At 45.7% G+C, this 27,087-nt stretch overlaps 1 protein-coding gene and 1 pseudogene across 6 annotated transcripts in view; both read left to right on the forward strand.

Moving 5' to 3' along the window:
• Positions 1 to 27,087, forward strand: part of ZFYVE26 (zinc finger FYVE-type containing 26) — a 1,794,472-nt gene that overhangs the window by 180,144 nt on the left and 1,587,241 nt on the right. The gene's annotated exons all lie outside the window — the stretch shown is intronic.
• Positions 20,608 to 20,726, forward strand: LOC143949640 (5S ribosomal RNA; annotated as a pseudogene).

Genomic DNA, 27,087 nt, shown 5'->3' on the forward strand with positions numbered 1-27,087 from the left:
TAACTCATGATTCGTTTTTGAGTGATATGTTGTGATTTCAACCTGCCACAAAAGTGGAAAAAGGCATTCCGACCATTGCAAAAGTTTGGGGGTGGTTATTTTATTATGAGACCCATTTCTCTAACAACCACCCTCAATAGTTCGTCATAGCTTTCAAACATTATTATTGTATGACCCTTACTGCAAAATCCTGTAAACACAGGCAGGGAGGAAGTGATGTCATTCTCCTCAGGGTGGTCTTTTTGACCGGACTACGAGGAGAAGTGAAAGTGTGCACCAACACTACACTAACACATAGGCACACATGGGTACACAAACAAATTTCTCTAACAACCACCCCCAATAGTTCGTCATAGCTTTCAAACATTATTGTATGACCCTTACTGCAAAATCCTGTAAACACAGGCAGGGAGGAAGTGATGTCATTCTCCTCAGGGTGTTCTTTTTGACCGGACTACGAGGAGAAGTGAAAGTAAGTGTGCACCAACACTACACTAACACATAGGCACACATGGGTGTATATGGTGAATATGATCAGATCTATATTAGCGTCGCCAGCAGTTTAGGTTTCCCAAAACGCATTGTTAACGGGATCAGCCCAGATACCTGCTAGCACCTGCGTTTAGCCCCTCCGCCAAGCCCAGCCCACCCAAGTGCAGTATCGATCGATCACTGTCACTTACAAAACACAACACGCATAACTGCAGCATTCGCAGAGTCAGGCCTGATCCCTGCGATCGCTAGCAGTTTTTTTTTTGTAGCGTTTTGATACAGTCGCTGACAGCCTAGGTGCTTTTTTACCTGTGAGTCTCACTAGTGTACCCCTAAATTTAGGGGTGTCTACTTTCCAAAATGGGGTCATTTGGGGGGGTTTGTGCCATCTTGGCATTTTATGGCCTTCAAAACTGCGATAGGTAGTGAGGAGTGAAGTCAAAAATTTACGCCCTTAGAAAGCCTGAAGGCGGTGATTGGTTTTCAGGGCCCCGTACGCGGCTAGGCTCCCAAAAAGTCCCACATATGTGGTATCCCCGTACTCAGGAGAAGCAGCAGAATTTTTTTTGGGGTGTCATTTCACATATGCCCATAGCATGTGTGAGCAATATATCATTTAGTGACAACTTTGTGTAAAAAAAAAAAAAAAAAAAAAAAAAAAGTTTGTAATATTCCCACAACTTGTGGCAAAATATAAAATATTCCATGGACTCAACATGCCTCTCAGCAAATATCTTGGGGTGTCTACTTGCTAAAATGGGGTCATTTGTGGGTGTTTTGTGCCATCTTGGCATTTTATGGCCTTCAAAACTGATGGGTAGTGAGGAGTGAAATTACAAATGTATGCCCTTAGAAATCCTGAAGGCGGTGCTTGGATTTCGGGGCCCCGTACGCGGCTAGGCTTCCAAAAAGTCGACCACATGTGGTATCCCTGTACTCAGGAGAAGCAGCAGAATGTATTTTGGGGTACAATTTCACATATAACCATGGCATGTGTGAGCAATATATCATTTAGTGACAACTTTGTGTAAAAAAAAAAAAAAAAAAAATTTTTTTTTTTTTTTGTCATTATTCAATCGCTTGAGGCAAAAAAATAAAATATTCAATGGGCTCAACATGCCTCTTATCAATTTCCTTAGGGTGTCTACTTTCCAAAATGGGATCATTTGGGGGGGGGTTTTGTACTGCCCTGCCATTTTAGCACCTCAAGAAATGAGATGGGCAGTCATAAACTAAAAGCTGCGTAAATTCCAGAAAACGTACCTTAGTTTGTAGATGTGACAACTTTTGCACAAACCAATAAATATACAGTTATTGACTTTTTTTTTTACCAAAGACATGTGGCTGAATACATTTTGGCCTAAATGTATGACTAAAATTGAGTTTATTGGATTTTTCTAATAACAAAAAGTAGAAAATATAATTTTTTTTCAAAATTTGCGGTCTTTTTACGTTTATATCGCAAAAAATAAAAATCGCAGAGTCAGTCAAATACCTTTAAAAGAAAGCTCTATTTGTGGGAAGAAAAGGACGCAAATTTTGTTTGGGTACAACATTGCATGACCGCGCAATTACCAGTTAAAGCAGCGCAGTGCCAAATTGTAATAAGACCTCTGGTCATTGACCAGCAAAATGGTCCGGTCTGAAAGTGGTTAAACATAAAGTGCATACCAAAAAAATTAATACAATCAAAGGTTGCATATATAAAGTGCATCAATCATTGTATATGAGAAGACCTTATAAAAATGACACTAAAGTGAGCATAATGTGCCATTACTATTAGACAAACATCAAACATCCACTTAAAGATCTCCAATACTAGTCATTCCCAGTGAAACCGAATATGCTTTGTGCATCCAGTGTGTAAAGATCCTCCACTACTATGCACTCACCAGAAAGTTGGTTCTTTTTATCATATCCTGTCAACCTCCTAAAGCCTCCACACCCTAAATTCCAGCTCATATGCATCCAGAGGGAAATCCTGTGTAAAAAAATGCTCATCTGGAGCCCAAGGATGAGGGTATATATTGTAGTATGTATTTACTAAAACGTAGAAAAAGATGCAGTAAGAGTGTCTAGACTTTAAATGGACACTGGTGTGGGAAGCTGCGTGATGTCAGCACATAGGGCTCAATCCAACGCGTTTCATGGGCATACACGTCCTCGAGTAATGTCGTATCCCCTGATTGCATGCACACGAAACGTGTTGTGCTTGTAATCCCAAGCACTATTATATCAAGGCGAATTTCCCCTTGAGAAATAGTGAGAACCCAAAATTAATTATCTCGGCAAATTAGAATATTGCAGAAGACCTATTAAATGTAATACTGAAAAGTATGTCCATGTACAGTATAGTTTGCCCTCAATACTTAGTCAGAGCGCCTTTTACATGAATTCCTGCTTTCAGCTTCAATGCATTGTTGGGTCTGGTGTCTCATCTTCCTCTAAACACCCCAAAGATTCTCTATGGGATTTAGGTCAGGCGAGTTTGCTGGCCAATCAAGCACAGTGATACCATGATCATTAAACTAGGTATTTGTACTTTTGGCAGTGTGGGCAGAGCCACGTCCTGCTAGAAAATTAAATCCACATCTCCATAAAACTGCATAGCAGAGGGAAGCATCAAGTGCTTTTGAACTTTCTGGTAGAGGGCTACGCCGACATTGGACTTGATAAAACACAGTGGACCAACACCAGCAGATGACATGGCTCCCCCAAAACCTCACACTGGACCTCATGCAACTTATATTCTCTCCACTCTTATTCCAGACTTTGGGACCTTAATTTCCAAAGAAAATTCAAAATTTTCCACAGTCCCTGATGATTTGGCGAGCCAGTCATGTCATCTGCTTTCCTCTGCTGACCAGCTTTATGGAGATGCTGATTTCATTTTCCTGCAGGACTTGGCACCTGTGGGGTATTGTCAAAAGCAAGATCAGACACCAGACCCAATAATGCAGATGTGCTAAAAGCCACTATCAAAGAAACCTGGGCTTCTGTAACACCTCAGCAGTGCCATAGGCTGATCACCTCCATGCCACGCCGCATTGATGCAGTAATCCATACAAAAGGAGCCCTGACCAAGTATTGAGTGCATACTATACTGTACATGGACATACTTTTCAGTAAGCCAACATTGCTATATCAAAACTTTTTTTCTTTTCATACATAAGGGGATCAGTTACTATGTGGTTATAGGCCACCTTCAGGTGATGGACACTGGCACGCTCTAGATTAAAAAGTGCACTCCCTATATAACCCTTACCACTACTGGGAGTACCTCAGTTTGTTCGCCAGTGTCTAAGTTGTTGGTCACAAGTAAAGCTGTGCTGAGCTCCACTGGAGAAATCCATTCAGAGTCTATGATCTTGGCCACATTGAATGGTACCTGGTAGAGTGGCACGATTCTGGCTAAAATGAGAATCGCAATTTTTTTGTTTAGAAGATAGATCATGATTCTCTCACGATCTTTCACATTTAAACAAAAAAAATTGTGCTAACTTAAATTTTTTATTTTTCGAAGTGTATTTTTTCCCAAAAAATGTCATTTGAAAGACTGCTGGGCAAATACAGTGTGACATAAAATATTGCAGAAATTGCCATTTCTCTTGTATTCACCGACCGACACAGCTCCTCTCTGTAACATAATGGGTTGTCTGCCCTATCACTGGAGATACTAGGCAAGTTGTAATACAACACTTCAGAACGTTTAGTTCCGCCCATGGGGAGGTCCCTAGGCCACAACCCCACAGCCTGCTCAGGCAGAACTCAATTTTTTCTTGCCTAGTGAGGAGATAAGACCTAGGAACCCTGCAGGCCCATAGGTCCATGTTTTTTGATGCAGAAGCTTGGCCTTTTGTGCAAGATGAATGATCCTGTGATCTTCTATCAACAGCCAGCTGAGTGACAGGCTGGTTCACTTATCCTTGTAGTCTCCCCAGTCCAGCCATCGAGCGTGTGCAGGTCGCAGCTAAGGCTCGGCAGGCCACGACATATCTCAGCTCCAGAGGTGGTCGTGAACTTTATGCTCCAGGGCGTACATATGACCGGGCTACTGATGTCTGCGTCACAGTATGCCGAGGCCAGTAGTCTTCCCTGTACTGATCAGGAGTTGACTACCGTGGAATATCCCCCAGCTTCAGGACTGGTAAGTTCAACTCTCCCTGCCTGGCAGGGTGGAGCAACTGGGCATTCCCTGGGAGGTCGATTCGGGGGCCCCCTCAACCCCCTCTCTTCTCTCCCCTGTCCCTAACTCCCTCTCCCCCCCCTCACGGGGGGGGGGCTGTACATGTGCTGAGCGGTGTGTCTGGGCTCTCTCCTGGGGGTTTTAGCTGTGCTGGGTGCCTGGGTCCTGAAGCTTAGTCCCGCTGGATGCCTGTGTGGTCTTGCCCCTGTGTTGGTGCAGCGCTGTGCCTGCCACATGTTCTCACTAGTCCCTCATATCGCTGTTCGCCGGCCATTTTAAGTGTGGGCAAGGGTCAGACTGGCTTCTTGCTTCAGTCGGCCATTTTCCTGGTGATTCCCTATTGATTACTCCGGTGGCCACTTGTAGCTGGACCACGTTTTTGTGCTCTACCAGCTGCCCTTGAACCCACTGCTTCCTGTTTGGTCATCATAGGGTGCTGGGGAGGTTATCCTGTGTTCTGTACATGTGTGTTTGATCACCCACCGATCATGCGACTGGCCGGCCACCGACCGTTTTCTGCTAGCTCTGCATCTGGGAGCGCTGAGGATCATCAGGCATTGCGGTAATACAGCGCGGAATGGCCTAGGGTGGGGAGTCCAGCGGGTTAGAGCCCCTCAGCCAGCGGCAGCAGGAGGGTGGGACTGTCACTGTCCTAAGTTCCTTTCAGGTGGTAGACAGGGTAGGGTCAGCATGGCTTCAGAAACTGGTGTTTCTTCCCCCGAAATCCAGGCAATTGCAACTGGGTCACCTGCGGACTGCCCGGTCCCTATGGACAGCCTTAGGGCGGTCCTCAATTCATTGCCAAGATGGAAACGGTACGTGGGAAGAAAGGTGCTAAAAAGTGGCCCCTGCCCCCCGTCCTCTGGGGAGAGCTCTGACGCAGACTCGGGTCCTGCTGCGGCCGGTGACCCCTGCTCTTTTTTGTCAGATGTCGCTGACCATGATCATTCAGACAGTAAGGATGAGTCCACGTCCGGGTCCATGCACGACAAAGCGCTAGTTGGAGAAGAATCAGGAGCCAGTGGTTCCCTTTGATGTACCGGTCCCTTTTAGGTCCCGCAAGCCATCGTGTTCATCTAAGGTTTTCCCATATCTGACTTATTTTGACAAGTTCATTTACAAGGAATGGGGTCGCCCCTAATGGACCTTTTTGGTCCCCATGGCGGGGCGTCTGACGCGGCCCTGGATACTCTCCCTCTATTTGCCAGGGCTTCAGTGTCAGCTGTGGTGCTGAGGCGCCTGATTTGGCTAAAATGCTGGTCTGCTGACCAGGCATCCAAGAAATCCCTGACGGATTTTCCCTTCCTTGGCGACCGGCTCTTTGGAGCCTTGTTATGACATTATTAAAAATGCCACTGGTGGTAAGAGTACTCTACTCCAACAGGCCTGGAAGGCTAAGGAGCCACTCTGAAGGCAAGGGCCATCTTTTTCCGCTCACAAGTGGCTTTTTCGTCCACCCGGTGCTTCGGCAAAACGTCCCCAGCCCAACAGGGCGCCCACGGACGGTCAAAAACTACCCTGGAACAGCAAGCCTAATAAGCTGGCGAATAAAAGTGCTACCTCATGAAGGTTTGAACCCACCCATGTCTCGGGTGGGGGGTCGCCTATGGCAGTTTGCAGCCCGGTGGTCCTCCTGGTTATCCGACCAATGGGTCTGCGATCTGATTTCCACAGGCTACAAGATAGTTTCTCTCTTGGCTGTCAAGCAGATTCTTCCCCTCCAGCATACCCGTATCCCCGGTTTGCCGGGAGGCCCTGTTGGGGGCGGTAAGGGACTTGCTGAATCAGGGGGTGTTTGTACCAGTTACTCGATCGGAACGCTTCCAGGGATTCTACTCAAATCTGTTTGTGGTTCCCAAGAAGGAAGGGGTACGTCGGATCTTGGACTTGAAAGCCGTAAATCACTTTGTAAAAGTGCAGAGGTTCAGAATGGAATCGGTTCGCTCACGAGTCTCTGCACTCCAAGGGGACGCCCTGGCATCCTTAGACATCCAGGATGCATACCTGCACATACCCATATGCCTTCGGCATCAAAAAAATTTGCGTTTGGCAGTCAGGGAAGCCCATTATCAATTTGCGACTCTTCCCTTTGGCCTGGCATCAGCCCCCCGAGTCTTTACCAAAGTACTGGCTTCAGTATTGGCCTTGCTGAGAAAAAGTGGGATCACGATCGTGGGCTACCTGGACGTTCTCCTCCTGAGAGCATCTTCCGCCTCAGAATTAGAGGAGGATGTGGCGATCACCATGCATACCCTGCAAGAATTTGGGTGGCTGTTGAACCTAAAGAAGTCGGTGATTGTGCCGACCCAGTGTCTGGAGTACCGAGGTTTGCTATTGGACTCTAGGGAAGCGAGAGTGTTTCTCCCTTCAGACAAATTGCAGACTCTCAGATCTGCGGTCAAACTACTGTTGTACCGTAAGTGGTCGTCGCTCCGCTTTTGCATGCGATTAATGGGGCTCATGGTAGCCTCCTTCGAGGCAGTACCTTATGCCCAGTTCCACACCAGAGTCCCGCAGAAGGAGTTTTTGACAAAATGGGACAGATCTCAGTTGTCCCTGGATTGACAGATCCAGGTGAGCCAGCTAGTCAGGGACTCTGATCTGGTGGTTGAGGTCCCCGGTGATTCAGTCCGGAAAATTGTTCCTTCCTCTGAAATGGACGGTGATCACTACGGACGCCAGTCTATTCGGCTAGGGGGGAGTGATGGGGATTCAGTCGGCTCAGGGCGTCTGGTTGACGGAAGAATCTGAGTTGCCAATCAATCTGCTCGAATTGAGCGCTATCAGGCTGTGCCTGACATGGTCGATGAGTCTTCAAGGGCGTCCGATCAGGATACAGTCTGACAACGCCACGGCTGTGGCATACATAAATCACCAAGGGGGAACAAGAAGCTCAGTCACTGCTCGGGAGGTCGCTCACATGCTTATGTGGGCAGAGCGACACGTGCCGGCCCTGTCGGCCATTTACATCCCGGGGTGGAAAATTGGCAGGCAGACTATCTGAGTCGACAGATACTGGACCCAGGAGAATGGGCGTTGCATCCGGAGATATTGAGGCTGCTGTGCCTGAAGTGGGGCGCACCATATGTGGATCTATTGGCCTCCTGTCTCAATCGGAAGGTGCCAAGATTCGTGTCCAGGACAAGAGATCCGTGGGCAGATGCTCTGGTGGCTCTGTGGGATCAGTACCAGCTGGTCTATGCCTTTCCTCCACTAAAACTGTTGCCACATCTGCTTTGCAGAGTGGAAACCGAGGGGATTCCAGTAATCCTGGTTGCCCCAGATTTGCCTCAGCGGCCCTGGTACGCAGACCTGGTGCAACTGGTGGCAGACGCTCCCTGGGGACTGCTGTTGTGAAAGGACCTCCTATCTCTCAAGGTCCGATCTTTCATCCTACTTTACTATCACTGGCTTTAACGGCATGGCTATTGAGAGCCAGGTGTTAAGGAACCGGGGTTTGTTGGACTCGGTGATTTCAACTATCTTAAAGGCACGGAAATCTTCTTCTCTGAAGATATACCATCGTACCTGGAAGGCCTACATTTCCATGTGTGAGGAGAAAGCGTGGCATCAGTGTTCCTTTTCCATATCCAGGATCCTGCTGTTTCTCCAGCAAGGAGTTGACCAGAGATTGGCATTAAGCACCTTTTAAAGGGCAAAGTTCAGCTTTGGCTGTCTTCGCACTCCTTAGTGAGTACCTTCGTTCAGGGGGTACGACATGTAGTCCCTCCGGTGCGTCCACCGTTACCCCTATGGGATTTGAACCTGGTGTTGTCGGCGCTTCAAAAACCACCGTTTGAAAACATCAGGGAGATTCCCCTGTTGACTTTCCCAGAAAGTCGTCTTTCTAGTGGCTTTCACGTCGGCCAGGAGGGTTTCGGAATTGGCGGCCTTGTCTTGCAAGTTGCCCTATCTGGTCATCCACGGGGATAAGGTGGTGTTGCATCCACAACCATCTTTTCTACTGAAGGTGGTCTCGGCTTTTCATATCAATGAGGACATTGTATTATCATCTGTGTCCTAAGGCGAAGCACCCAAAGGAGCTGGTCCTTCACACTCTGGATGTGGTTAGGGCCCTGAAGGTTTATTTAGCTGCCACAGTTCCCTTTCTGAAGTCAGACACACTGTTTGTTTCGTTGGCTGGTCCAAAGAAGGTTATGGCGGTCTTGTCGGCCACCATTTCCAGGTGCATCAGGCAGTTTGTGGTATAAGCCTGTGCCTTGAAGGGGCAGGTGTCCCCCTTTCCGGTCACGGCCTACTCTACGAGGGCAATCGGAACGTCTTGGGCCTTCTGACACCAAGCGTCGGTCGCTCAGGTGTGTAAGGCGGCAGCCAGTTAGTCTGTCCATGCGTTTACCAAGTTCTACAAGGTAGACGTTAGTGCATAGGCTGATGCCTGTTTTGGTCGCAAAGTTTTGCAGGCGGCCGTGTAGTTGCAATTAAATATGAAATCTTTATTTTTTCATGGTTTTCCGATAAAGGTTTTCCGATAGGTTAATGCACTGTTGTTTCTACTGACGGTTGCTGTCTTGGGGATTACTCCTGTTGAGGATACCCGGTTATGAGATGCTTTTTTTCCACACACTGCTGTTTTTTTGTGGGTTTAGTTTCACGAGTTCCCACTTGCCATGGTGGATGAAGTTTTTATGCTGCTTTTTCCCACCCCTTGTTTGGCACTGCTTGGGGACATCCCATTTTGTTATAGAGAGGTGCTGTGTCGGTCGGTGAATATAAGAGAAAATAGGATTTTTGTACTCACCATAAAATCCCTTTCTCTGTAATTCACCGACCGACACACAGGACCTCAAACCTGAATGGTCAGCTTAGGCGGTCAAAAGCTTTTTGTGCGTCTAGGCTTAGGACGATGGCGGATTGTTTGTTTTTAGTCAGCAGATCTATCAGGTCTGTAGTCTGTGTCGTATTGTCACCTGCAGGTCGCGTTGGGACAAAACCTACTTGGTCTTTGTGAATTAACGTCGGTAGTAATGGGGAAAGTATATTGGCCAATTTTTTACTAAAGATCTTATAATCCGAATTTAATAATGCAATAGGGTGATAGTTATCTGGCAATGATGGGTCTTTACCTGGTTTAGGGATGACGGTTATATGTGCATGTAGGAACTGCGAATGTGGAATAGAACTCTTGAGCAAAGAGGAAAATAAAGTCTGCAAGCAGGGGTTTAGAATTGGAGAAAAAATGTTGTAGTAAATATAAGGGAGCCCATTTGGGCCTGGGGATTTGTGAGCTGGTAAGGCTTTAATCGCCTCCGCTATCTCCTCTATGGGGACAGGGGCGTTGAGCATGGAATTTTGTGCAATGGACAGTTTGGGTAGGTCTATGGAGGACATGTAATGATCAAATTTTGCCTAGGAAAATTGGGATGTCGAATCCGAGCTTAAGCATTTATAAAATTTTTTTGTAAAAATCACCAAATACCTGGGACATAGCCTTAGGGCAGTATGTAGGAGTACCATCTTATTGCATCAAATGGTCAGGTATCGAAAGGAAGGGACGTGATTTCAATCTATTAACAAGCATTCTATGTGGATTGTTAGCAAATTGGTAGAACTTTTGCCTGGCCCATAGCATAGATTTGGATATCCTGTTCATGTCAAAAGATTTGATGCGGTTCCGGATAGAGGTAACTACTCTCAGCCATTCCCCCGTGGGGGAGTTAAGTACAGTGCCTTGCGAAAGTATTCGGCCCCCTTGAACTTTTCAGCCTTTTGCCACATTTCAGGCTTCAAACATAAAGATATAAAATTTTTATTTTTTGTGAAGAATCACCAACAAGTGGGACACAATTGTGAAGTGGAACGAAATCTATTGGATTTTTGAAACTTTTTTTTAACTAATAAAAAAAATGAAAAGTGGGGCGTGCAAAATTATTCGGCCCCCTTGCGTTAATACTTTGTAGAGCCACCTTTTGCTGCGATTACAGCTGCAAGTCACTTGGGGTATGTCTCTATCAGTTTTGCACATTGAGAGACTGAAATCCTTGCCCATTCTTCCTTGCAAAACGGCTCGAGCTCAGGAAGGTTGGATGGAGAGTGTTTTTGTGAACAGCAGTTTTCAGCTCTTTCCACAGATTCTCGATTGGATTCAAGTCTGGACTTTGACTTGGCCATTCTAACACCTGGATACATTTATTTGTGAACCATTCCTTTGTAGATTTTGCTGTATGTTTGGGATCATTGTCTTGTTGGAAGATAAACCTCCGTCCCAGTTTCAGGTCTTTTGCAGACTCCAACAGGTTTTCATCCAGAATGGTCCTGTATTTGGCTGCATCCATCTTCCCCTCAATTTTAACCATCTTCCCTGTCCCTGCTGAAGAAAAGCAGGCCCAAACCATGATGCTGCCACCACCATGTTTGACAGTGGGGATGGTGTGTTGAGGGTGATGAGCTGTGTTGCTTTTACGCCAAACGTATCGTTTTGCATTGTGGGCAAAAAGTTCGATTTTTGGTTTCATCTGACCAGAGCACCTTCTTCCACATGTTTGGTGTGTCTCCCAGGTGGCCTGTGGCAAACTTTAGACGAGACTTTTTATGGATATCTTTGAGAAATGGCTTTCTTCTTGCCACTCTTCCATAAAGGCCAGATTTGTGCAGTGTACGACTGATTGTTGTCCTATGGACAGACTCTCCCATCTCAGCTGTAGTTCAATGCAGTTCATCCAGAGTGATCGTGGGCCTCTTGGCTGCATCTCTGATCAGTCTTCTCCTTGTCTGAGCTGAAAGTTTAGAGTTATGGCCAGGTCTTAGTAGATTTGCAGTGGTCTGATACTCCTTCCATTTCAAAATCATCACTTGCACAGTGCTCCTTGGGATATTTAAAGCTTGGGAAATCTTTTTGTATCCAAATCCGGCTTTAAACTTCTCCACAACAGTATTACGGACCTGCCTGGTGTGTTTTTTGATCTTCATGATGCTCTCTTCGCTTTCAACAGAACCCTGAGACTATCACAGAGCAGGTGCATTTATACAGAGACTTGATTACACACAGGTGTATTCTATTTATCACCATCAGTCATTTAGGACAACATTGGATCATTCAGAGATCCTCGCTGAACTTCTGGAGTGAGTTTGCTGCACTGAAAGTAAAGCGGCCGAATAATTTTGCACGCACCACTTTTCAGTTTCTTATTTGCTAAAAAAGTTTAAATTATCCAATAGATTTCGTTCCACTTCACAATTGTGTCCCACTTGTTGATGATTCTTCACAAAAAATGAATTGTTTTTTAGATCTTTGAAGCCTGAAATGTAGCAAAAGGTTGAAAAGTTCAAGGGGGCCGAATACTTAAGCAATTCACTGTAGGTGCATCTCTGCGACTTTCAATTGAGCAAGGGGGGATCAGCGTTTAATTTTGTGGAGTCCCGCTTAAGGCGAGATCCCACAGAGATGCATTTACCTTTGAAAAAAGCCTTATGGGCCTCCCACAAGGTGGAAACTTTCGCAACCGATCCATCATTTAGGTGGAAAAATTCAGATATAGCTTTTGTTGCAATTGGGTTTGGGTCACTGGGTCTTTTATCAGGGATTCGTTAAGATGCCAGTGGCAGATCTTGGGGTGGGACCTGTCAAGACAATGTCAAGTTCAATGGGTGCATGATCCAACCAAGTAATTGGATTGTAACTGCCCCTCTCCTTCCATACATTTTCTCTTCTGAGCTCAAAGAAGTGGTCCAATCTGGAATATAACTTGTGAGAGGGAGAGTAAAATGTATAACTTTTCTGAGTAGCATGTTTCACTCTCCATGTGTCAAAGAGGTTATGTGATCTAGTTAGTTTACGGAATGAGGAGGAAAGCTTCTGGACTGCCATTCGTGGGGTGTCTTGAAATGGGGCTTGTCTATCCTTGGTCGGGGACATGCACCCGTTGAAATCTCCTCCTATAATTATAAAAGATTGATAAAATGATTGTAGTTCCTCTAAAACTTTCGTAATAAAACTACTCTGTCCCACATTTTGGGGCATATACAGTGCCTACAAGTAGTATTCATCGCCCTGCAGATTTAGCAGGTTTACACATTTGGAATTAACTTGGCATTGTGACATTTGGACTGTAGATCAGCCTGGAAGTGTGAAATGCACTGCAGCAAAAAAGAATGTTATTTCTTTGTTTAATTTTTTTTTAAATAGTGAAAAGTTTATTCAGAGGGTTAATTATTATTCAACCCCTCAATTCAACAGAATTCTGTTTGGTTCCCCTAAAGTATTAAGTAGTAGTTCAGGCACAAAGAACAATGAGCTTCACATGTTTGGATTAATTATCTGTTTTTCCAGCCTTTTCTGACTATTTAAGACCCTCCCCAAACTTGTGAACAGCACTCATACATGGTCAACATGGGAAAGACAAAGGAGCATTCCAAGGCCATCAGAGACCAGATCGTGGAGGGTCACAAGGCTGGCAAGGGGTACAAAACCCTTTCCAAGGAGTTGGGCCTACCTGTCTCCACTGTTGGGAGCATCATCCGGAAGTGGAAGGCTTATGGAACTACTGTTAGCCTTCCACGGGCTGGACAGCCTTTGAAAGTTTCCTCCCGTGCCGAAGCCAGGCTTGTCCGAAGAGTCAAGGCTAACCCAAGGACAACAAGGAAGGAGCTCCGGGAAGATCTCATGGCAGTGGGGACATTGGTTTCAGTCAATACCATAAGTAACGTACTCCACCGCAATGGTCTCCGTTCCAGACGAGCCCGTAAGGAACCTTTACTTTCAAAGCGTCATGTCAAGGCTCGTCTACAGTTTGCTCATGATCACTTGGAGGACTCTGAGACAGACTGGTTCAAGGTTCTCTGGTCTGATGAGACCAAGATTGAGATCTTTGGTGCCAACCACACACGTGACGTTTGGAGACTGGATGGCACTGCATACGACCCAAAGAATACCATCCCTACAGTCAAGCATGGTGGTGACAGCATCATGCTGTGGGGCTGCTTCTCAGCCAAGGGGCCTGGCCATCTGGTCCGCATCCATGGGAAGATGGATAGCACGGCCTACCTGGAGATTTTGGCCAAGAACCTCCGCTCCTCCATCAAGGACATTAAGATGGATCGTCATTTCATCTTCCAACAAGACAACGACCCAAAGCACACAGCCAAGAAAACCAAGGCCTGGTTCAAGAGGGAAAAAATCAAGGTGTTGCAGTGGCCTAGTCAGTCTCCTGACCTTAACCCAATTGAAAACTTGTGGAAGGAGCTCAAGATTAAAGTCCACATGAGACACCCAAAGAACCTAGATAACTTGGAGAAGATCTGCATGGAGGAGTGGGCCAAGATAACTCCAGAGACCTGTGCCGGCCTGATCAGGTCTTATAAAAGACGATTATTAGCTGTAATTGCAAACAAGGGTTATTCCACAAAATATTAAACCTAGGGGTTGAATAATAATTGACCCACACTTTTATGTTTAAAATTTATTAAATTTTAACTGAGCAACATAACTTTTTGGTTTGTAAGATTTATGCATCTGTTAATAAATCCTGCTCTTGTTTAAAGTTTGAAGGCTCTAACTTATTTGCATCTTATCAAACCTGCTAAATCTGCAGGGGGTTGAATACTACTTGTAGTCACTGTATATTAGCCAAAATGAGTTGAGTGTTCAGATGACTACAGCTCAGGAGCCCAAAATGACCGTGGGGATCCTGATAGGAAGGACTTGTAGCGGGCAAGAACGTTTAATGTGAATTGCCACAGACGCCATATAGGCCGAGGGAAAATGCTTGGAAGCAAATTTAAAGAATCCATCCGGTCTGAAGTGGGTCTCCTAAACCATGATCACCTCTGCATTGGAGGACCTGAGCTCCTTCAGAGCTTGCCATCTCTTGCTGATGGAATTCAGGCCCTTTACATTACAGGAGTATAATTTAAGAGCCATACTAAAGCAAATGTGTGTGTGTGTGTGTGTATAGCTAACGTGCCATAGTCTTTAAACCAGCAGTAATATAACCATGGTGCAACATATACAGAAACAAGTACATGGTTAAGTTGAAATTATGTCATAAAAACATTGGCAACCAAAAAAAGACCTCTGATGTGATACTGAAAAACAACAAAAAAGAAAAAAAAAATTTAAAATATTTTTGAAAACCCTGAAGAAAAAAAAACTTAAGGGGACCCAGGCAGCAGCCTGGGGTATTAGTGAAGGGCATGGCAGACTATGCGAACTGACGGTAGATTCCCGTCTCTTCAAAGAAAATAGTCAGCACCGTTCGGTGGAGGGCCAGCAGTTAAACAAAAGGATTGTAAGCTATTGTAAGATTAGTAAGATTGGTAATTGCTGCAAAAAAGGATTTAGAAATGAGTTCTTATTGGGAATGGAACAACCCAGTTCCATAGGGTCATTTGCACGACCAGATGATACATCGACCGGCCATGAAGATAAATGAAAAAGGAACATCAAAAGAACCTTGAGGAGGGAGCCCTTTCAGGGGTTGTGGGGTTAGCTCGTTGAGTGGATAAGGTCTTCTGCGGTCTCCGTCATACGGGGGTCCATATCTTGGCTGGTGTCATAAGAGGCTTGGCGTTCTGGACAGGAAGCTTAAGGTCCTCTTCAGGGATGGGTGGGAGACCTAGATTGCGAATGAAGGCTTCACTTTCATAAAGGTTTCTCAACGAGAGTTGGGCTCTATCTTTAGATACAGACAAACAAATGGGGAACCCCCAGCGATAAGGCACTTGATGGTTTTGTAAGTGAGTGGTAACCAGGCGAAAGCTGCGTTTTTTCGCCAGGGTGACTGGGAGAGATCGCTGAAAATTTGGATCTTGGCTTGTTTAAAGTCAATGCGAGACTTGTTGCGATGGTGAGGGCTTCCTTACTCTCATAATGAAAACGGACAATGATGTCTCTGGGGTTAGAGCCAGGTGGAGGTTTGGGAGCCAGATAGCTGTGAGCCCAGTCAAGGCGCCAATCAATATCTGGGATATGGGGGGCCCAAGTGACAAATGGGCTTAGGAGATATGGGTGGCGCGCCTTATCACAGATATACAAAAATACAAAAAGGGGGGGAAAGGACCAAGAGGGCTGGAGGGTAACCAACCCGGGGCTTTAAACGGTATCAGATTGAATGGATTGGAACATTAAGGTTCTAAAAAATGTTTTTTTTTTTTTTTTTTTATACCCTCTATCCCTCTTGGTCCCCCCCCCCCACTTCCTTTTTGTATTTTTGTATATGAAATATTTGGGATGTGGTATCATTTGTTTGATCTCTTCATCTTTACGTTTTGTCCTTATCGCTGATAGATTCGGGTACTCCTCGGATTCTTAGGTTCTGACGCCTTTCTCTGTTCTGCAAATCTTCTTGATGTAACTGGAGTTGGAGACCATGTGCTTCATAGCGTCATTATCTTCCTCCAGAGCGTGTACATATTGGGTCAATTCGTCAAAATTGTTCTCTGTGTCTAAGTTCTCCAAGTTGATTTATTTCCCCTCTGAGTTTGTGTGCTATTTTACCCACTTCTCTAGCTATGTTATGGGTCAGGTCCTGGAGCAGCGATTGCAGTTTAAGATCCAACACAGCTACTGTTACCATATCTGTAGTATCGGAGATTTGTGTTGGGTGGGATCCATGATCCCTCTGAGGTGTTTTTTTCGGCTGTTGGTGGGGTCGGGGATTGCGACATACACAGGAAGCGCTCCATGGTTTGATTAGGTGGTGGTGGGATTAATCCACGATAAATTTATTTCTGGAAACCAATCTTTCCCATACATTGCTTGGAATTAGCTGACTGGCTGCAGTGTCGCTCCTGGATCTAAAGAAGCTGTGGACGCTGAGCAGGAGCTGTAAATAGAGAGACGGTGACCGAAGGTCTACATTATCTCCCTCCTACATGTCGCACACGAGTCCCCTTAGTTCCAGAGTCCTTGCATGGGGCAATCCAAACCTGGAGGAGTTGGGAAGGCTCTAATAAGCCTATTGCCTGGTGGAGCAAGATGGCCGCTTTATGTAACTATGGGGAATTCACCTCAATCAACACTGGTGTAGGTGAAGAGCTAGGCCGTACTATACTTTGATCCCGGGCCAGTGTCTGGTGCTGTATGGTCGGGGTGATCTCAGTCAGGCCCAGGAGAGGGAGACAGATGAGGCTGTTGGCCTGTGTCAGGGTGTAGTAAGATGGCCACTTCTTACCTGTGTCCTGGAAGGCCAATTCAATAGATTCAGGAGCAGATTTTGTGGGAGCCTGTGGACCCCCTACAGGCTGAGGGACAGCCACAGGTGGGTCCGGGATGTCCGGATGCAGCGGTGATATATCTGCGGGGTGGACCAAGATGACCGCCATAATCCACACCTAAGCTGAAGCCGCGGATTCACGTACAGGCGGCCGCAGCAAGGTTGGGATCCGTGATCCCAGTGTCAGGAAGTCCCCAGAGGCTGAGAGACGCAGGGATCCATGCTGAGGACCGGGTAAGGCTGAAGGGGCTCGTTAATCTTTTATATAGGCCTCTGGAAGGCAGGAGCTCCTCACAAGAACATTTGTTCTGCTCGATGTCCGGACACGCCCCCTGAAGTTCTATCCCCCTGATCTAAGAAGTAAGCGTTGGTTACAATGTACTAAACTTGACAGATTACCCGGGATGTTTTCTTTTGACAGCTGAGTGAGCAGATTATCTCTCCACTTGTTTATATGAAAGAATTGCCTACTCTCGGCAGGAGAGATTCTCGGGGGGGGGGGGGTGAATCGAGATCGTGATTTTTTTTTTTTTTTTTAAACGATTAATCTTGCAGCTCTAGTACCCGGGCCTCATATCTGAAGAAACTAGGTTTTTGCCTGTGAATGCTCTTTTGGGAAGATGGACCCTGGGATTCAGTACTTTTTGGTATTAAGGGCATACACTTTTTACTGCCAGGGTGCTGTTGCAGGCCCAGGATTGTGGGTTTAACTTTTTGGATCCCCAGCTCCTGAAGGAGCCCACCGTGAAGGGTAAAAATTGGGTCTTTTGGTTTACCAACAGAAAAGGTAAATGAAGTCTCCTTTAACTTTAGTAAATGCTGTCATGCCTATGTGTCACCACTGGGGGCTGTATTGCGTACTCACATCTCATGCTTCTCAGAGCCACGTTATGTTTTGAATCAGATGCTTCTTCCTCCAGCTGAACGAGCAGACCTCCGGTAAGTGAGCTCTTTCTCCTCACAGAGGTCCCCCCATATGCTAAAATTTCTAGCCCCTCCTCTTTGGGGAAGGAAGCGCTGCATTTTTTGGAAAACAAAAAATTTGGCTTGCGGCTCATGGGTCCCCCCGCCATTTCTTCTTCCTCTCAGGCATCCCACAGGATCGAGATCCCCCGCCACTCGCGTTTAAAGAGGTTCGTTTTGAAAGGGAGGGCCGTAGGTGATTTGGGGGGGGGGGGGGCGGGTTTAGCGAAGTGTTGACGTCCAACATGGGAGGGTTTGTTTATAAAAATCCCTCCATGTGTATTTTTGTGCAACTATGGAGGCACACAAGAGCAAAATTGGCATTTAAGATTCGGTGACAGTTTTTTTCCCTCTGACACATTTACTACTGCATCAGGCTGAGCCGTAATAGCAGTATTGAAGCTGAACTATTGCTCAAGCAGTGCATGTGATTTCTTCTGATGGTACCTCTGCTTTGCCCATCAGGCTAAGGTCAGAAGGGGGGTTAAAACACCCCCAGAAATAGCGCTAAAAGAGTCCCCCTCTAGTTCTGGTAAGCTTACTCATCTCTACAGATGGCAGACTGAGCATCAAGGGGATGAAATGTTTACAACTGTTTAAAACACTGCGGCCCCTGTGTATTTTACCAAAGGTTCTTTTTTCCCCAATGGGTTTAAAAAAAAAAAAAAAAGTTTAGCGACTTTAATAGCACTAGTTCTCTATCTTGCCCTGGACCCTCAAACGGGGGAACAAAGGGCAACAATCTTTCTCAGACTGTGCATGCTTTTTCCTGTGCATTTATTGTCAGGAGAGCCTTTTTTGTATCTGCGAAGGTCTCCCAGATAGAACAAGAAGAAAAAAACGCACAAAGTTTCTAAAACCACCGAGATATACTCTGGTCCCAATTACCATTGACGCCACCAAAACCATCATCAGAAAACTTTGAGACAGCACATCGCCAAACGACATAATTCCCACAAAACTTCTGAAACAATGTACCGACATCCTGGCACCTATCATAACATACCTCATAAACCAGTCATTTAAAGAAGGAATCGTAATTGTAATTATCATATGAAGAACATAAAATGTAATCATGTAAAATTATTCTATAAGGAAAAATTTTTGTAATAGTGTTGGGGAAATAAAAAGGAATCGTTCCAACCTCCTCCCTCAAGCAAGGCACAATCTCTAATCCCTCCTAAAGAAGCTTAACCTCGATCCCAAAGACCCAAACGACCGCAGACCTGTCACAAACCTCTATGCCTTCTCCGAAATTATTGAGAAAGCAGTAGTACAACAGCTACAACTCCATTTGGACACCCATAAACTCTTGAACTCACTAAAATCGGGTTTCCGTCCTGGCCACGGGACAGAAACTGCACTCCTCAAAATCTGGGATGACACCCTTGAAGCAGCAGATGGAGAATCGTGTCTCCTGGTACTGCCGGCCTCAGTGCAGCGTTCGACACAGTAGACCACAAAACCCTGCTCACACATCTCACAGAAGTAGCTGGAGTTGCAGACTCAGACTTTCCCTGGTTCGCATCCTTTCTAGAAAACCAATTTCAGAAAGTTAAACTAGGAACATTCACTTCGGAAGCACGAAAAATAACATGCGGAGTCCCTCAAGGATCACACCTGTCAACTGTGCTCTTTAACATCTATCTCCACCCACTCCTCAAAATCATCAGCAACCAGGATCTACTTTATCACTCCTATGTGGATGATATCCCAACTCTACCTACACATGACCATTGTTTGCAGTACAAGGACCACGGCTATGGAATACTCTACCCACGGACATCCGCTTGGAGGAAAACTATCTGGCCTTCAGGAAGAAGCTCGAGACCCATCTCTTCTGAAAACCCAGATGGACACTTGCAGCAAAAGTGCCCCGAAGTGTTTTAGTTCACATATGTAGCGCTATACAAGTTCATTCATTCATTGATGTTCTTTTCCTCCTATGAAAGTTTACACTTTATCCTAGGGTGGAGGAAACGTACTAAGTACGGTATACTAGCATTAATGCAGTATAGCCTCTGTGAATAAGAGCTGCTGTTGGCAGACAATACTCAAATGCTTAGGCATCCAACGAATAAAGTAAAAGAATAAAAAACACACAAACACTTTTTTTTTTTTTTTTCTCTGGCAGATTGAGCAGCCTGCTGACAGCAATTGTTTAATCATTGTAAGGCCAGTTTAAAAGGTGTTCTAGGTGTCCTGCTCAGCATGCCCAGATTTCTGGCAGCTTTATGCTTGCAATAATTGCTTGTGAGTTCCCTTTGTAGTATTTCCACAAGGTCCTCTTGCAAGTGCTGGCTTATAAAATAGCCAAAAAACACAACGTCTGAGACGCCTACCGCGGTTTGTACTCATATAGGCAGGTGCTATACACAGTTCTGTGCACATTGTTGCTAAACACAAGCAGCTAAAATGCACGTGTAGGAACACACATCAGAGAAGGATAAACTTAATTTCACCATGCAGTAACTCCTGGTTAGTCTTCCTTTGTGGTGGAACAGCTATTTGAGGATGTTTGAATAATTCATCCAAAGAATTTCTAGTGGGCAAAGTACCCCCTTTTTTTCCATTTAAGTAAAGGAGTAAATATATTTTTATTTTTAAAAGCTCCTTCTGTTTGTGCCAGGGGCATCACCCTCCAGGAAGTCATGAAGGCTTCCACCATCAGGTTCAATAGGTAATCCTCATGGTCCAGATCAGAGATGACCTTGCCCCTCCAATATTCTAGAGATTCAGGCCGTACACCTAGCCCTGGAGGCCTGGACGCTAAGGCTATTGTCCTGTCAGGATCCAGCCTGAGGCTAAATCGCCCTGAAAGCGCCCAGTCTCATCTGATCCCGGAGGTTAAGCAGGGTCGGCCCTTCTTAGTACCTGGATGGGAGACTGCCTGGGAATACCAGGTGCCATAGTCTCAATCTGACAATGCCACAGCTGTGGCTTATCTCAATCACCAAGGGGGCACCAGAGGTCGTGCAGCCCAGAAAGAGGTGTATTTTTTTTCTCTTTGGCAGAAAGCAACATTCCTTGCCTATCAGCAATTTCATTCCAGCAATGGAGAATTAACAGGCAGTCTACTAGAAAACTATTTTTTCCAGGAGAATGGTTGATTCTCCCTGGCGGCATTCTGTCAATATGCCAAGGGGAGTTCCAAACGTGGGTCTATTGATGTCTGGATTGAACGACAAGATCAACAACTTTGTGTCAAGGACAAGGGGATCCGATGGCATGTGAAACAGATGGTTTATTTCCATGTGATCAGTTTTCACTGATCTATACCTTCCCTCCTGTTCTGCCTTCTTCACAGGAGCAAGCAAGAAGGGAAGGAGGTGATTCTTGTGGCCCAGTAGATTTTGGTTTGCCGTGATCATAAAGATGGTGGTAGGGGACCCTTGGACACTACCACTGTGGTCAGACCTTCTTTCGCAAGGTCTGGTATTCCATCTTTCCTTAGAAACGCTAAATTTAACTGTTTTGCTATTGAGACCTACATTCTAAAATAAGACCGTGGGCCGTCGGCTTTGGTAGTTTTCTACTTGCTAGGAAGCCGGCCTCCAGTGTCATATATACTATTGAGTCTGGAAGGCATATGTCTCCTGGTGTGAATCCAGCGGTTGGCACCCCAGAAAATGTCATAGGTAGGATCCTTGAATTCCTACAGATGGGATTAGACATGAAGCTGGCCCTGAGTACTTTCGAAGGTCCGGTATCGGCATTATCTGTGTTTTTTTTTTTTTTTTTTTTTTTTTTTTCTCCAACGACCACTTCTCACTCTCTGGTTTGTATCTTATTCAGGGGGAAACATGGATTAAATCCTCCAGTTAAGTCAACCCTGAATCCTTGGGACCTAAGATTAGTCCTGTCGGCTTTACAAAAACAGTCCTTTGGAGCCAATTTGGGATTTGTTCCTTGGTTTTCCTCCCTCCCTTCAGTTGGCATTGCTATGGGACATACCACATAGTAACTACTATGGCTCTGTGTCCCTTGATGTATAAAAAGAAAACAGGATTTTTAAAACGGCTTACCTGTAAAAAATCTTTTTCTTTGTAGTACATCAGGGGACACAGTGGCCCCTCCCTTTGATATACATGTGTATTGCTTTGCTACAAAACTGAGGTACTCCCAGTAGTGGGACGAGTTATATGGGGAGTGCACTTTTTTAATTTAGGGCGTGCCAGTGTCCATCACCTGAAGGTGCCCTATAACCACATAGTAACTACTATGGCTCTGTGTCCCCTGATGTACTTGAAAGAAAAGGATTTTAGAGGTTTTAAAAAGACTGTTTAATAATGTCTTTTGTAATCTAATTTCTGAGATACTGAATTTTGGGTTTTCACTGTAAGCCATAATCATCAAAATTTGAGTGATATATTTCAAGCATTTCTCTCTGTGAAACGCATCTACATAAAATGAGTTACATTTTTTGGATTGAATTACTAAAATAAATGAACTTTCTCCTATTAGTCTTTCAGGACAGCCACCTGAGAGACCTTGGCTCCCATCCCTCTGCTGGAAACACCACGCCAGCCCACTTTAAAACTACTCCTCCCCTACTGGCTCCTCACTCATTTGTGTTTCCTTTTAGAGGGGAGACACCACATGGAGAACTGGAGCCAGGGAGGCTTAGGCTAAAAATCCTAGTATGGGCCAGAGGTGCCTTGGACTATAACCAGGAGACTTACCTGGTTCACCAGTCACCACCCCCCCCCCATCTCTGAGGGTGGCAGAAAAGCGGTTTGTTTTCAAAACTGAGGGTGGAGTAGGGAGGTGCAGCATGACCAGGCATCCATTTTGATAACTTGTCTTTCAGAGCAAATCCACAGACAAATCCAGACACCTCCCATAGTTCTAAAAATAGGTGCCCTTCTATTAAGGCTACTCTTTGAGACACCTGGGGGAAGACTTTATGCAAAGAATGTATTGACAAACTAGTACAAGAACATTCTGCTGATCAGGTTAGTGAGTTAGCAGCCTCACTTAAAGCGGAAGTAAACGGTTTTAAAAAAAAAACAGTACATTTCTGGCATGTGCCAGGAACGCAACTGTCAAATTGCTTGTGCGCTCAAACAAATTGGTAAATCCTCCAATGGCTGTTGTCATAACTGGTCACATGTGCATCATCACAGCAGTTGAAGATCAAACAAAGTCGAAGATGGCAGCTTCCTTGACTGATGACGATAGGAGGTTTTACTTACACTTTAAGGAGCTCTCTAACACATTTGAGTCCTTTAAAACGTTTTTTTGCAGTTTATCAGATCCTGGAGCCTTAGACTGCTCTTCTGCCAGTTCAGCAGATGGTGTTACCAGTAACACAAGCATTACCATCCACCACTGCAGCCTCTCCAGAAACCTCCAGGAAGGAGTAGTTAGTGCAGCCTCTGGCTCCCAGGAATCCGAAGGAGAAGCTTTGAACCTTCCCTCTACAAGCTTTCACTGAAAGTGGAAAGCCTCCTGGGGGGCCATCCATGCCACACTGGGTATTCAAACTGAGAAAAAAAACTCTTTTACTACACGACCAAATGTACCAAGATTTGGGAGAACAAGAAAGCAAAGTTTTCCAAGTCCACAAGGTCTTGGTGGAGACAATAAAAAAGGAATCGCAGGATCCTAAAATGAAACCCTTTTCAAAAGTGTTGAAGCATAGGTTTCCTTTCTCAGATGATCCAGCATCAGTTTGGAACAAAATCTCCAAACTAGACACAGCCTTCTTCCAAGTCTTGAGGCATATGGGACCTAGCCTTTGAAAATATGGGTGCTCTATCTGAGGCAATGGACAAGCAAATATGGCAGTAACAGTAGTGACCCAGAACATTGAGTTTTGGTTAACTTGGATAAAGGCCCACGTTGAGGAATACTGAAAGAGCAGATCTTATCCTCCTCTCCTATGCTCCCACAGTTCATTGCTTATATCGCAGATGCATCCGCGGAATCAGTCCAAATGACCGATTGGGCCTATCCAATTCTAGAAGAAGAGCTCTTTGGCTAAAAACTTAGCAGGGAGACTGCGCATCTAAAGCCAAACTTTGTGGGATCCTACATACAGAGAACTTACTGGCCCAGGGCTGGAGAAAGTGCTGGATCGCACCGCAGATAGGAAAAAAATCATTCCCAATCAACAAAGCAAGAAAAGGCCCAGGGGAAAAAACTGCTTTGCGCACCTAGTACCGAAAAAGAAAAGGAGGAAAGATTGGGGCCTTCCTCCCACAATAGGAAGCTATCTACTACAGCCAGTTCATATTAGGAATTGTGAGGAAGGGGTCTCACTTCGAATTTTCAAGATCACCCCTAAAAAGGATCTGCATTGCGGAATTTCCAAGAAGCAAAGAAAAGGCCTATCTAGACGACCTACTTCTCTTGTTGAAGCTTCTCCAGAGAAGTCCGCAAAAGATCTGAGGTACATAAGTTTTTCAGGCTGGTTGTTGAACATGGAAAAGTCCAACCTGATCCTCCACGAGATTACATACTTTAGGAACATCCTGGACTCAACGCCACAAAGTGTTCCTGCCAAGGAGAAGGTACAAAAGATTCAAGATGATATGAAGATGCAGAGCAGTCGACCATGCTCAATAAGACATGCAATGTCGGAAGTGGGGTTACTGACCTCCACAATCCCAGTGGTACGATTCACAGGATTGTTTTTCGCCTGTTCATCTTAAAGATGTGGAACCGCAGACAACTCGTTGGATGCAAAAGTGCATATACCGACACAAGTGAAGAGGTCCTTGTGGTGGAGAAGATTGGAGAACTTAATCAACGGATGGATGGGGATCCCACCAATCACCAGGATAGTGACTACAGATACAAGCAGCATAGGGTGGGGGTGCACATCTAGGCCCCCGATTAACGCAGGGCGTTTGGAAGAAGGAAATGAAGAGGTCATCTATTTGAAAGGAATTAAGGGCAGTTCTGGCACCCTTTCAAAAAGAACTGGGTGGTCACCACATAAAGATAAAGATCAGGTCTGACAGCTCGTCAGTAGTTGCCTATATCAACAAGCAAGGGTGAACAAGGAGCTGTACCTTGTGAGCCCTGGCAGAGGAAATCCTAAACTGGGCAGAGAACAATGTGCTCTCCCTGCCAGTAGGACACCTAAAACTGAAAGTAGTAGATTACCTCAGAAGGAAGAAACTAAAAAGACAATTTTATCTTAAAACAAGATGTTTTCAGAATGATCATCTTAAAATGGGTTATACCGCAACTGGACCTATTTCCCCCCAAAAAACCCACAATAACCTTTTTTTTTTTTTTTTTTTTTTTTTCCCCTGAAGAGATAGGACAACCTGCACAAAGGTGGACGCCCTGGCGCAAAAGTCAATGTTCCATGTGTTCTGCCTTCCCCTTGCCAGTACTCCTGCCAGCAGTTCTAAGGAAATTCTGAAGAGAGAACACCTTGCTGATCATTATTGCACCACATTTGCCCAGGAGACCATGGTTCTCTATTCTTAAAGAACTTGCTGCAGAACCCCCATGGATATTACTAATCCGAGAGGATCTCCTCTCCCATGACCCAGTGTATTGTCTCCAAGTAGAAAGGTGGAGCTTCGCTGCTTGGGGAAAAAAAAAAAAAGGAAAATCGAGACTCGAATCATTTATCAAAAGGTTTGGAAACGTTTCAACGGTTGGTGTACAGGGAAACTCCTTGGAGGCACAGAGCTCAGTGGCCATTCTAGAATTCCTGCTGTGTAGAGCAGACAAAGGCCTGAGCCTCAGCACACTTAAAAGCCAAGTATCAGCGTGCTCAGTGTATTGGGAAAAGAAGCTGGCATCTAATCCATGGGTAGTTAGATTTTATTTATTTTTTAAGGCTTTGAGCAGACAGAAACCGGTGCAAGGATGCTACAAACTCAACAGGAGACCCGTACGAATCACAAGAAGTTTGTTCAATTAAATTTCTGACACCTATAGCAGTTTTTTTTGTTGGCAGTCCCTACTGCAAGGAGGGTGTCGCGTATCTGGTGTGACCAGAGCTGTGTGGACAGCAACAGAGGAACAAACGCAGATAAGGTGAAAATATATACCGTATATACTCGAGTATAAGCCGAGATTTTCAGCCTCTTTTTTGAGGCTGAAAGTGCCCCCTCGGCTTATACTCGAGTCACCGCTGTCTGACTGCTCGATCAGCGTATCGAGCAGACAGACGGCGGACATTAAAATTCAAAAGCCGCGCCTCCTTCTCCGCCTCCGCCTGTGATAGGCGGAACACTGAATTTCCCAGCAGTCAGTGTTCCGCCTATCACGGACATCCGCTCATCCTCGTACTACGGACGAGGATGAGACGATGTCTGTGATAGGCGGAACACAGGCTGCTGGGAAATTGAGTGTTCCGCCTATCACAGGCGGAGGCGGAGGCGCGGCTTTTGAATTGTAGAATGGCCGCCGAGAAGAGCGGCGATCCTGGAGCGGCGATCCATCGGCACGACACGGGACGGAGGAGGCACGGGACGGAGGAGGCACGGGACGGAGGAGGCTCGGGACGGAGGAGGCTCGGGACGACGGCGGCTCGGGACGGAGGCTCGGGACACAGGTAGGCTGGACACACACACAAGGCTGCACGGACACACACACAGGGATGGATGGACACACACACACACACACACACACACACACACACACACACACACACACACACACAGGGATGGATGGATGGATGGATACACACACACACACACACACACACACACAGGGATGGATGGATGGATACACACACACACACACACACACACACAGGGATGGATGGATGGATACACACACAGGGATGGATGGATGGATACACACACAGGGATGGATGGACGGACACACACACAGGGATGGATGGATGGACACACACACCGGGATGGATGGACGGACACACACACAGGGATGGACAGACACACAGGGATGGACAGCCATGTCTCACCCTCGGCTTATACACGAGTCAATAAGTTTTCCAGTTTTTTGGGGGTAAATTGGGGGCCTCGGCTTATATTCGGGTCGGCCTATACTCGAGTATATACGGTAATTTATTAAGATAAGTGAATAAATACAACCACCTCCAATATACTATAATGTGCAACCAAACAACCACCAACAGAAACCCACAAATAGTAACAGACAAATATATACAAGTAAAGGGGAATACCAGAATCATAAACAGGGCCAGGCCAGGGTCGACAACGGGGGGTCAGCAGCTGGGGATGGAAGACAAACAGGACAAGGAGAGGATGGATGGGTCACAGGAGCGATGGATCAGGGTTCATAGGTTCACAGGTTCATAGGTTCAGGGCGCAAGGAAGATAC

Source organism: Lithobates pipiens, unplaced genomic scaffold (genome assembly GCF_037356315.1).
Source record: "Lithobates pipiens isolate NorthernLeopardFrog02 unplaced genomic scaffold, aLitPip1_a1.2 Scaffold_30, whole genome shotgun sequence".
Classification (NCBI taxonomy): domain Eukaryota; kingdom Metazoa; phylum Chordata; class Amphibia; order Anura; family Ranidae; genus Lithobates; species Lithobates pipiens.